At 48.0% G+C, this 12,875-nt stretch overlaps 1 protein-coding gene across 12 annotated transcripts in view; it reads left to right on the top strand.

Moving 5' to 3' along the window:
- TMEM229B (transmembrane protein 229B) overlaps positions 1 to 12,875 on the top strand; it is a 40,018-nt gene that overhangs the window by 15,686 nt on the left and 11,457 nt on the right. For 9 of the 12 annotated variants that reach the window (XM_047863744.1, XM_047863748.1, XM_047863749.1 and 6 more), the window contains one exon: positions 8,759 to 8,940. The gene's annotated coding sequence lies outside the window, so the exon portion shown is untranslated. Of the gene's footprint in view, positions 1 to 1,844; positions 1,865 to 7,183; positions 7,323 to 8,758; positions 8,941 to 12,875 lie in introns of those variants that run through there. The other 3 variants (XM_047863747.1, XM_047863746.1, XM_047863741.1) reach the window with 3 other exon arrangements.

Below are 12,875 nucleotides of genomic sequence, written 5' to 3'. Positions count from 1 at the left end.
ATGGGGGCAGGGTCTACCAAATCTTACTGAGCGCCCACCTCACGCCAGACATTTTAAAAAGTAACTTTTCCAGTACTCAAAGGGATATATATTCAGTATAGGAAGTTTAGAAAAATAGAAATACATAAAGAAAAATTTTAATGAGGTTACTCTATTCTTTCATCCCCAGATAATGGGTTAGCCATGGTGTATTTCCTTCACTTGTAAGATCTTTATCATTCTTCTGGTGTCAGTCTTATTTTGGTTCATGGATTCAGTAGCCCTTCCCATCCCTCAGGGAATATTCATTGTGCTTTAAAAACGTTTCATTCTGTCAACTTTATTTTGCTTTCTTTATAACTTCTGTTCTCAAATTTGGTGCTTTTCTGGCAGTTTTGGTTTCTGTCAAATGTTTGGTGAGTCTTTGTTATGTGTTCCTCTCTTTGTATTGTGAGATTTTTCAGTCACCACTCTGTGAACCCTAGTTCCATGCCAATCACTGGTTGTGAACAGGGGGTGGGATGTGTCTGCTAGGGACTGGTGTCTAGGTGTCCCTTGCCCCCCTACCCCAAGTTCCAGGACACAAACATGGGTGGAGAGGTGGGATAGGGGCCCAGCTGCTCCAAATCCAATCACCCATCACTCAGGGCTTCTCATGAGCCCCCAGTGTGCTGGCTCCAAACTTGGAGCCCCCAGAGCTGCTCCTCTGACTGAGCACAAAACCCTTCGCCTCACCTGCTTGGGTTCAGATCCTAACCCAGCACTTATTAGTACCATGACTTTGAGAAAGCTGTGTAACTCTGAGTCTTATTCATAAAGTGAGGATGATAGTAGTTTTTATCTCAAAGGATACTGTGAATATTAAATGAAATAATACAAAGTTCTAAGAATAGTGTCTGTCATATTTATATGCTGTGTGTCAGTTACTATTAATATTGTTATTTTTTTCATGGTTTTATTTTGGGGGTTGTGGTTTCTCCATCAGTTTATTCCCATTTGCCTTCCATCTTCAGGGACCCCATATCACTCCTTGTTTTCTGGTGCTGTAATGGATTTACTCTTCCTAGAAAATGTCTCTTCTGCCATTTTCTGGGGCCTTGGGGGTGGCAGGTATATTCCCCTGGTCCTGCCATAGTGATATAGTCATGCATTTCCTTCAAGTCTTTCTTCTCTGAATATGTGTGGGTGTTACTTTTTATCTGTAACACATACGTTGGGGCATCCAGGCCTCAGCCAGGACTCATCACCAGGTCTGTGTTACCTGATGCTGACTCTGTCCTGTGCAGAGGTGGGAGGTGATGAGTTCTCTTCTCAGCCTTCCTCAGGCTAGTTTGAGGTTGTCCTAATGAATGTAATGGGCCCTCTGTTTCCTTTGTCAAAAGGAATGTTAATTATTTTCACCAGTCTAATTATGTGGCTAATGAGAGACTGACTGGGATAACATCCCTTTAATTACTCTTGCCTAAGTGCTGTTTGGAGCCATATTTTGAACATGATGCAAGGCTCAGTGCTTTCACAGTAGATGGAGCTGTCCAGCGAGAGGCTGAGTGGAGGGCCAGGGCTGCAGGGCTTACGCTCATGGTGGAAGTGCCTGGCTGCAGTCAGGACCCAGCCGGGTGTATGCTGTCCTTTCCTCTGGGCCATTACTTAAATGAAGGGGACATTCAGATTGGGTCACATGTAGAGCAGACAGCAACTGTCACAGCTCCTTCAGTACATCTCATTCCTGTGTTTCCCCCAGTGCATCTGCTGTTCAGTCTTGTCTTGGCCGGGCCTCCTCCCTCACTCATGGAGTACCTGCGCCTTGCCTTTTTCCTCATTCTGCACTTGGATGTTGAGTCCCTACTATATGTTGAGTTTTTACCCAGGACATGGGGAGGCAAAGGTAAGGAACTCATGGTTCATATAGCTTTCTATAACAAAATTTTCTCATGCCCCTCCCTTCTTTGCCCAGGAGAAATGCCACATGTCTGTGTTCCAACCCCTACCACCTTCTCAGGTTTGTCTTCTGTATTGTGGCCTTCCTGTGGTTTCAATGTGGTGTCTTTCAATAACTGGGCCTTCATGGGCAGACCCTTGGAGGCAGCTCTCCCAAGGCCCTGGTGGACTTGAATATGCTGGGAGGGGCAGCTGACATGAGAACCCACTGTCAACTGTTGGTGGCCCATTGCTGTGGGTACATGAAGTCCCCTATTTCCTGTCCATACATCCCCATCTCTCCTGAGTGGTGTAAGAGAAAAAAGTGCTAGTAAAAACTTGACCCTCCCTTTAACTTCTTTGAGTTTCCAACCCCTCCTGAGTAAATCTGAGTTAATGCCTCCATCCCAGACTTGTGAGGGGTTCTGTGTGGAAGCTGCCTGGCACACAGGAGGTGCCCAATAAACACTCTGGACTTTTTAAACACTCCAGGCAGCACCCCTAGACTGAGTTATAGCCAGAGACGCAGGGGCTGACCTCATTCAGCAAGAGCCCTCTCCTGGTTCTTGGATATAAGTCACAGTGGACAGAGACTTTCATAAAACAATGGTTCACCCTCCCCCCACCCCCCCATCTTAACAATGGTTAACTAGGCCTGAGCCTGAGGAAGAGAGGAAGGGCAGGGGTATCTATTCACAAGAAAAGCTTTTCCAAGAGCAAGAAAATGTAGCTGAGTTTTAAGTCTGTATGTTTGGCAGCCTTCTGGTCACTCTGGATAAGCTCCAGAGCAGTGCAGCTCAATACAACTTTGTGTGATGATGGAAATGTTGTATATCTGCACTGTCCAATATGGTAGACACTAGCCACATGTAGCTGCTGAACACTGGAAATGTGGCTAGTACAATGGAGGGATGCAATTTTTAATTTTATCATTTTTAGTAAATTTAAATTTAAATAGCCACATGTAGCTATCAAATTGGACAATGCTGTTCTAGAGCTTATAGAAAAACAATCTAGTTGTGCACTACTTGTTCTTGCACTATTAGTTTTCCCATATCCAGTTTTTGGAAGAGAGTCAAGGCACGCTAGGTTGCTGGCAAGGGTCATGTGTGGTGAAAGGGGAAATGACAAAGTCTGGGCAGCACCCAGAAGGGAGGTTTGGAGCCCCCAAAACTATAGACATCCTGCTGAGAGGGACGCAGCTAGCTAGGCATCTGACCTTATTCCCAGTTCTCCTAACTGTGTGCAAGGGCAGAGCCACTGGTCTGCATGGTGGCAGAGGTGGGCAGGTGGTGCTCAGATACGTGATTCTCATGCCAAAAAGGTATGTTCCAGGTGGGGGAAAATTACTTGTGTTAGTCAGGATTTTCTTGATTTCAGATGACAGAAAACTTAACAAACTAGGTGGAGTTAAAAAGGAACATTTACTTTCTTGTTAAAGTGAAATAATCAGGTTAGAGAAGGCCTAGTAAATTTACTTAAATTCTTTTGATGGGAAACAGGTGGAAAATCCAGGCCATCAGTCAACAAAAGATTTAACTTTACTTTTATTTGTTAATAAATATATTGCCAAAGCTGACTGGGACCTGCACCTTCCAGCCCCTGCCCACAAGGCAATTGTGCTGGGCATGTCCCCTTGGCAACTGGGGCTTTGCCATGGCCCATCTGGCACTGTAGGGACCACCAGATGACTTTTGCAATGAGGGGCAGGGAACGTTTGACCCCTTAATTACACTTTTTAATTGCTCTGGCCTTGCTGTTTCTCAAACTTGTTTTTTAGCTTGCTCCTCCCTCAGGGTCTTTTTACTTACTATTCCCTGTGCCTGGAATGCTTTTCCCAGAGCTCTTTGAAAGCCTTCTTTGCAGAGAGCCTGGGTAGCTTAGTCAATTGGGTGTCTGACCCTTGATTTCAGCTCAAGTCGTGATCTCATGGTGGTGGGGTCGAGCCCCACGTTGGACTTCATGCTGAGTGTGGAGCCTGCTTGGAATTCTCTGTCTCTCTCTCTCTCTCTCTCTCTCTCTCTGCTGCTGCTGCTGCTTCCCTGAGCTCTCTCTCTCAAAATAAATAAATAAACATTCAAACACACACACAAATCACTTAAAAAAAAAAAGAAAGAAAGAAAGGTTTCTTTGCATCTTTCTCATCTATGCCCAAATGCTACCTCCTTAGAGAAGTTTAAGACGTGCTCTCCACATCCAGTTTCTCTGTCCTCACCAGGCATCTCCCCTTCTTTGTGGCTTATTATCAGACATTACGGCATGTCAGCTGGCCTAATCATTGTCTCCCCACAGAGATGTGAGCTCCAAGGGGGCAGGAACATTGTCTTATTCACACTCAGTTCAGTGCCTGGCCTTCAGCAGGTGCTTGATAAATATTTGTTGACCACTGGAATACAACACCTTGAATAAACATGTTAGCCTCCACAGGACTTCTTGGACTAAGTCTCTGGTTGTTTAGAAATCTCTGGGGGTGGCTTGGCTATAGAAAGCTGTGAAAAGCAGGCCACTGGGTGTCATGCTGTTCAGAGGGCTCACGCTTATCCTCCAAAAGGCTCACTGGGCATCTTTCTGCCTCTACTGGTGAGGCAACTAAGGGGCAGGGCAGGGTTCCCATTGCTCCAAAGGTATGGAGGTGGTGGGGTAACCTATGGGATACCCTAAGGACATGGGCAGTAATAGGGAGAACCTTGATAAATAAATTCCTGGTCACTTAGTGATGCTGTTAGGCTACTGACTGTCCTTTTCCAGATGACAGGAGAAGCCTTGCTGGTCTCACGTGACCAGGATTCCAGGGCCCCTCAGCTGCTGCCTGATGGGATCTGCATAGGGGATTATTGAGATGAAGGGGAGGTGAGGCAGCTCTTTACTGTAACACATGCCTTGCTCTGGGACGGCAGCCAGGCAGCTAATTAGAGAGCCCAGCAGCTGTCCAGCCTTTTAGGCAGCAGGCAGCAGCTACCCAGGGCCAGGGGGTGGGGTGGGAAGGAAAGAGGAGGGGCACAGGGCCAGAGACCACCTCCCAAGGTGTAGGGGATGGGTGGTCAGGGTTTGTTTAGAAGGGGACATGGAGAAAGGCACGCAAGGCAGGAGGGGCTGGTTGGGGAGAAGGAAGGAAGGAGAGGAGGGTGACAGGACAGAGTAGCCTGCAAGTGAGGAAGAAGACAGATTGGTGAGATGTCCGGCAGGCAGAGAAACCTAGACTCTAAGCCCTAAACGAGGGGGCATGGAGTGGAAAGACAGGGTCAAATGGAGCGTGTGGGCAGCCTGTTTCCCAGGTACACCAACCTCTTCCATGGCAGTCAGGCCCAAGGGCTTAGGTCTTCCCCTGAGGGAGCTGAGTCGACACAGGTGCATTTGCACTTTCACATAGTCTCTCACTGACTCCAGAAGTTGCCAAATCTGCTTGTGTTCTGAGCTGGTCTTACTACAGGACAAGTAAAAGCAATTCTGCATCCCGTGGGAAGAACCAGGACACTTTGAGTAAGCAGAGGGCTCCCCCAGTGGGTTTTGGGGGGCATTTACTCTTTACTTTGTAGGCACCTAGGGTTGAGGGGAGATCTGGGGACGAGGAGATTGAGAGGGACAAAGGGATGTATTTGCCTGCCACTTCCTGGCTCCGGTCTTAGGTTCTGGGCCATGGAGAGAGGGCAGAGAGTGGGGGGAGGTTTGGTTTTTAGGTTCCGGTCAGGGAAGTAGAGCTTCAATCCTGCAAGTCCAGCTTACCCTAAATAGTTATAGTGGAGGGGAGAGAATGATGCAGAGGGACTTTCCTGCCAGCAGCTGCTGGTTAAACCTCTTTGGGAAATGAATGCTATGTGCATGAAAACTGGATGTGCCTTTTGAGAGTGCCAGCACATTGTAGAAATAACAGAATAGGCATTGTTATTCTCTGACCTGAGCCTCAGCTTGGACCCTTGCCCACATAGGAGCCTGCAGTTTCTCCTGGGATGCCTGGGACATTTTGTTCCTTCCCTAGCCTTCCTCGTGTGACATGTCTTCTCTGTCGTCCCTACCCAAGGCATCCACTCGTCTGTCCTGACCCCTCTGTCCAGGTGATGGCTCTTGGAGGTGGGAGGAGAGTGAACATCATCCTTTATTCCCTCATTTGCAAAGATAGCCCTGGCCGCTGTAAACCAATATTTATGGTGCTTTGTGGGAGACAGCCCTTCCATGATGAGGTGGCCTGAAAATTGGGGAAGAACACTAGACATCACTGTTTGGTTGATAACACTGGATGGTGCAATCACCCAAGCATTTAGCTGGGCCCTTCTCAGCCTTGCTTGTCCATCCATCCAAAAGAAATTCCATGGCCTCGAGGAATTCATCATGTGGAGGGGGAAACAGACAATAATAACTTTAAGATGGGACATTATGTTTCAATGGAAGGATGTTCAAAGTCCTGTGGGAACATCAGTGATGGAATAGCTGGGGGCTTAGGAGTGTTCACAAAGGAATGAGGAGGGAGCAGGTCTCAGAGGAGCGCCTGGGCATGTTGATCAAGCTGGACAGACAGACTCGGGCTGTATGCTTACAAATAAGCGGCTTACAGAACAGACTAAGTAGATTATAGTGAATGAGGGACAGGTGCATGCAGACGTATGGGAAGCAGCTTGAAGTCATGATGTATGGGGAGAGGGGTGATTCTGGAGCCTAAAGACCAGGGTTTGAGTCAAATGTGTAGATTTGGCCTAATCTCTTAATGTCTTGAGATTCAGAGTTTTCGTCTCTGAAATGGGGTTGGGGGTGGGAGTGGGGTAGGGTGGGTGGTGATAACTCCCACCTCCCTCTCTCCTGCAGGGAGGCCTGCAGGAGTCTTGGGAGAATCATGAGGGATGATGTACTGGAAAAAGAGTTTTAAGTTCTGCCCACATTAGTTGCTATAAGGGCTCTTCACACATTCATATGCTCCAAAAACTTCTAGTTCACGCCCTGTGGTCCACAAAGGAGCCTCATGCCACCTACACCAGGGACCTGCTCTGAGGGGCCAGGGAGTGTCAGCGGGGGCTGGGGACAACATGTGTACTCGGAGGCAGGGGTGGGACCCCTGCTAGACTGTTGCCTCCTTGTCCAGCCCCCGGCAGCTCCCTGGTGGAAGAGCCTCAGACCAGGAAGCAGGAGGTGTCCGGTGCCAGGCCAGCCTCGGAAAGGAGCCTCTTCTGACTGCAGCGGCTTCATCTGCCAGGGCGGCATTTCAGCCAGCAGTGGCGGGCTCCCAGGGCTGACTGCAGCGACCAGCAGGCTGTGCTGCCAGGATGTGGGCTTTGGTTTCTGTTTCTGTTTTGTCTCGTGCTTGTTGATGTGGCCTGCTTAGTTCCCCTGGGAAGGGGAAGTGCCGGTGGGTGGGATTGAACTCCCAGGCACGGGTCATGGTGGTACTGGGGGTAGAGGGGGTATCGGACATGCCCCATGAAAGCCCTTTCCTTGAGGTAATGGGTATGTGCCAGGCTGGCTGGGAGAAGGGAGGAGGATCGACAGGTGGGGCAGGTTGAGGCTTCTGTATGTAGAGCAGCTGGGGAGGAGCCAGGGAGCACAGCAGCCCACTGCGTTTTGCTCTCCGTCCTTCACTTGTCTCAGTGCAGGAAGAGGGGGGTGCAGCGGCTGGTGACCCAGGGGTGCACAGCCTTCTGGGCCACAAGCACCTGTGCATGCAGTGAATTCTGCCCTTTCACTTCTCCTCAGCTCCCATGCTGCCTTGCAAGTTGCCAGCTCAGGGAGCTCAGAGAGCCTGGGAGGTATGGGCAGGGAGGAAGCTGGCTGTGGGCACCAGCTCCGGTGGCGCCTCTGTGGAGGACTGTTTGGCCATCCGTGGGGGGAATGGTCCCGGCTTCCACCCCTGTCCTGCTATAGGGCCACGCTGCACCTGACTTCTGTCCTTAGTCTCGTGCAGATGGTGCTGCACTCAAGGGGTTTTCAGAGAAGCTTCAGGACTTTCATATAAAGCCGGAATATCTATCAAATGTTCAAATCTTAGGTATATATTAAAAAGATGTATGTGGCAAGGGGCCAGATTTGTATCAGCATGTAGTCTGTTTTTTTTTTTTTAATTTTTTAATGTGGGTTTTTTTTTTTAGTTCGTTTTTGAGAGACAGAGACAGAATGCTAGTGGGGGAGGGGCAGAGAGCGAGGGAGACACAGAATCTGAAGCAGGCTCAAGGCTCTGAGCTGTCAGCACATAGCCAGATGTGGGGCTAGAACCCACAAACCATGAGATCATGACCTGAGCTGAAGTCGGATTCTTAACCGACTGAGCCACCCAGGCACCCTTATGTTATTGATGTTAATAGGAAGGGCCTCAACAATCACAGTGATATAATAGAATGAAATAAATATTAGGGTGGTGGGATTATTGCAGGGAGAGGGTCTAGCACACATTTTGTTGGTGTGCTTGTTTTTCTGTGTAGTTGTGCTTGACTCCCCAAATGCCCTACTTGTCTGGGGTTCTTGACCGCCCTTGAGAAAGATGTAGCCACTGCAGGGTGAAGGTGAGAGTGTAATTCGAAGCTAAATGAGAATGGCACTGGATTCTAAAATTATACCCCCTCTCAGATTTACAAATGTGCACACATTTACTCATGGTGCAAGAAGCCCTAAGTCCTAGCCCTGAGTGTGCATTGCCTGGGATCCATCCCAGGCTGTCATTGCTGGATTAACCAGACCTGAGCAAGCAGGATGGCACAGAGGAGGTAATAGGTTCCAGGACAGGGGCCCAGTGGCCTGGATGGGCTGACTGCCTGGTACTGAAAATTGTAGCATTCACCTTGAGGCAATTGTAGCGTTCATCTTGAGGCTGCCCCTCCGACTAGCCTGGTGGGTTGGGGCTGGGGCAGTTGAAGCTAATGAACGCCTCCTCTTTTATTCCCAGGGACACATGGAAGCCACCCATCCACTAGCCAAGGATCAGCTGAGCCCTGGGGCTGATGCTTGCCCACGCTGCTGAGAATGGCACGGAGGCCCAGCCAGGCAGCAGGAGAAAGGTTAACCTGGGACACTCCTGGACAGTGATCCTGATGTCTGTTCTGAGTTGTGCACTCAAGGGTGTGATAAGTGAGTATGTTACAGGATCCCCGGGGATCACCAGCCCTCCCTGCCTCGGCAGCATGGTCACAGGTCTGGAGGTTCTCATTATGAGCCTGTGTTCTGTCCAAGGGCCTGTCACAGGGCTATAGTTGTGGAATAGGAGGGGAATGTCCAGCAGTTTCAGGCCGTTTCATGTGTTGGAGCCATCTTATAGCCACATGGCCTCTAAAAACTGTGCCAGACACAGATTGGCTGACACAAATGATGTCAGACACCCAGCACATAGGAGATGACATCTTCCTAAATTCTCTTATCTGTAGGCTCGTGGATGCTTTGGGCCCTGGGCTTTACCTCTCTGCAATGAGAACTGTACCTCATCTGGGATTCCAGATTCTGCTCCGATGCTATGAACAGTTCACAAAGCCTTGGGTAGAGCACCCAGGGCACTGGGAGGTGAGGGATTGGTGGTGCCTTAGCTGCCATAAAAGTGGCCACCAAGGGGTCAAGAGGAGCAAGTTCTCTGCTGCTTTTGGCCTGTTAGGAGGAAGTTTTCCTCCTCCCAAGTCCAGACAAGCTGCATGGAGAGCAGGGGACCCCCAACTGTTGAGTCTCACCTGTCCTCATATGGGCTTTGTTTCCAGCCTTAACCTCTGGCTTTTCCTCAGTGGTGCTTTAGAAAATGACGATTGGTTGGGGCTTCTGGGTGTCTCAGTTGGTTGAGCGTCTGACTTTGGCTCAGGTCATGATCTCACGGTTCGTGGGTTTGAGCCCCACGCCGGGTTCTGTGCTGATGGCTCAGAGCCTGGAACCTGCTTCTTGGATTCTGGGTCTCCCTCTCTCTCTGCCCCTTTCCCGCTCATGCTCTGTCTCTTTCTCTCTCTCAAAAGTAAATAAACTTAAAAATTAAAAAAAAAAAAAAAAAAGACAATTGGCTGCTTTCCCAAGCCCCAAAGGCCTGTCTGGCCTAAAGGCTATTGTCTGCATAGGGCAAACAGTCCCAGTGAGGGATCAGGGACCAGCAGGCAGGGAAGTCCCCTGGAAGACAGGGCAGGGAGAGCCAGTGCTTTTACACTCCTGACTGGATGGGCTATTGGGAGCTGCTGGGCTGGCATATAGGAACCAGGAGGCTTAGCTTCCACACAGGAGCATGCAGGGAGGGCAAAGGGTAACTAGGTATTTCTCAGCTGTAGGTAGATGTTGACTCTAGTGCTGGTGGGAGTTTAAAACTCAGGGCTAGCATTTATTTTTCACTCAGCCTGGGCTTGCAAAATCAGTTTATGGTTGGAGGCTCTTTCAGGAAGTTGATTTGTAGCTAGGGTAGTGCAAGCCTGAACTGTGGGTGTGGGGTGGGTGCACAGAGATGGCCACAGAGGCCACTGTGGGAGCACGGTGACTCAGACCAGAGACCTATTCCCCACATAACACAGAGTTCCCCAGGGCAATCTACACCATCATCCCTAAGACTGTTGTACCCTTTGGTCCAGTGATCCCATTTCTGGAGTTATTAAGAAATCTTTCTTTAAGGTACGCCTGGGTGACTCAGTCAAGTGTCCAACTCTTGATCTTAGCTCAGGTCTTTATTATTATTTTTTTTTATTAATTATTTATCTTTTTTTTCCTTCCAAGATTGTATTTAAATTCAAGTTAGTTAACATATAGTTTAGTATTGGTTTCAGGAGTAGAATTTAGTGATTCATCACTTACATATAATACCCAGTGCTCATCACAAGTACCCACCTTAATAGCCATCTCCCATCTAGCCCATCCCCCACCTGCCTACTTCCATCAACCCTCAGTTTGTTTTCGATAGTTAAGAGTCTCTTATGGTTTGCCTTCCTCTCTGTTTTTAGCTGATGTGTCCTTCCCTTCCTCTATGTTCATCTGTTTTGTTTCTTAAATTCCACATATGAGTGAAATCACGTGGTATTTGTCTTTCTCTGACTTATTTTGCTTAGCATAATACACTCCAGTTTCATCCACATCATTGCAAATGGCAAGATTTCATTCTTTTTGATGGCTGAGTAATATTCCATTGTATATTTATACCACATCTTCTTTATCCATTCATCAGTTGATGGACATTTGGTCAGCTCAAGTCTTTATCTCAGGGTTGTGAGTTCAAGCCCTGTGTTAGGCTCTACACCCAGCATGGAGCCTACTTAAAAAAAAAAAAAGAAATCTTTCTTTAGGATATATTCCTAGAGAAGGAAAAGGCTGAATTCTTTTGTTACAGGCATAAAAAAAGATGTTTCTTGTAGTGTCATTGTAATAGTGAGAGTGGGAAACAATTGTTCTCTCTCCCTTTTCTGAACACCTAAGTTAAGTAAATTATAGTTTTCCACCTGGTGGAATATCACATAGCCATTATAATAATGAGAACAAAAGCAATATAACAACTGGGGGAAATGATTATTTTATAATAAGTGAAAATGTCAGGTTACAGAATAAGTACATTAAAGCAACTTGTAAAATAAACACATGAGAAAAAATTGCAAGGGAGAAGTGATAATGGCTGCTAGTTTGGTGGAATTATGAATTCCTTTTCTATGATACATGGATTTGCTTCTTTTAAAGCTAAATGTAATCCAGGTGAATATACAACACACCATTAACAGTGACTTTCTCTAAGATGTGGGGTGATGGAAGATTTTTACTTTCTAGGTCATTCCTTTCCATAATGTTTAAATTTCAGGTGTGAGCACATGTTACTTTTATAATCAGGAAAAATAATAAAGATATTTTAAAATGTTAGCATTGAAAAATTTTAAAGGCTATATCTTCCAAGAAAGGGGAGAAGAGAAAGGCTGAGCTGCTAGCTGTTTACACCTGCCCTTATCAGTGTTTAAGAGCCTGCGCCTGTGTGGGCCCATTCATTCATTCATTCATTAATCCATGCCAGAAGTATTAGTGGGTCTTATCACCAGGCACTGTTGTAGGCACTGGGAACCCAGCAGTGAACAAGACAGAGCCCCTGCCCTCATGGAGCATTCATTCTAGTTGGAGGAGACAGACAACAAACAAGTAGCAAAATAGTAGAAAGTGAAAGTGCTGGAGGAATGAAATATGATGATGTCAGTGATGGGAAGGCTGTTTTGGATTCGAGACCAGAGAAGGTCTCAGGGGTGACAGTTGAGCTGAGATCTGAGTAACAATACAGAAGCAGCCAAGTGAGGTCTGGAAAGAGCCTTGCAGGCAACACTCAGGATGCCCAGCCTCAGGGCCCCAACTGCTAGGTGCCATTTACTGCCTGAGCCCTGGCGAACCTCTGTGCCAGGCTGTGTTCCCCAGGCCCACTTGTCCTCCTGTGTCTGCCAGCTGGGATTTGCTTAGCATCTGAGGCCTTCTAAAATCCTCTTTGGCCTGCTGCTTTGTGTGGAATGGTTGCTCCTGACACTCTCCCTGGTGCTGCTCCAGGCACCAGGCTTCTCTGGGCAGTGTGATGCTGGTCACTGCTCTTGGCTGAATGTCCACGGCAGGGCTGGGCCATCTGAGATTCCCAGCCAATATGAGGGTGGGCTGGCAGTCAGGGTAGCCTGACGGGGACAAGTGTGTGTCTTGGTGAAAGGTCTTTGAATGGTACACACCTTGAGACCCTCAGGGGTGGCTGCTACCATGGTCCTGTGAGGGTCCGCTATGACCCTGGAGGATCATTGTGTAGATCTTGCCAGAACTTGGCCTTAGAACAGAACTTGGCCTCTCAGAATAGGACGAGAGCCTGCAATGGCTCTGACACCTGTTCTGGGCTTCATTGATGATCTACCTAGAGGTTCATGTTGCTCTTGCTTCTTGTTTCCTCTCCATATACCATCCTAGTCTTCCAGAAGCAGAAACTCAGAAAGTGGTGGTGCCTATAGAGGAGCCTGTAGTCAGCTTCAAGGGCAGTGCAGTGTGCTGATTGGGAATGAAGGCTCTGGAGCCAGACTTGCTGGGTTTGAATCCTAGCTCTGGCTTTTATAGCTGTA

This window comes from Prionailurus viverrinus, chromosome B3 (genome assembly GCF_022837055.1).
Source record: "Prionailurus viverrinus isolate Anna chromosome B3, UM_Priviv_1.0, whole genome shotgun sequence".
NCBI lineage: Eukaryota > Metazoa > Chordata > Mammalia > Carnivora > Felidae > Prionailurus > Prionailurus viverrinus.
Note: the sequence above shows the minus strand (reverse complement) of the source record. Positions and strands in the feature narration are given on the sequence as shown.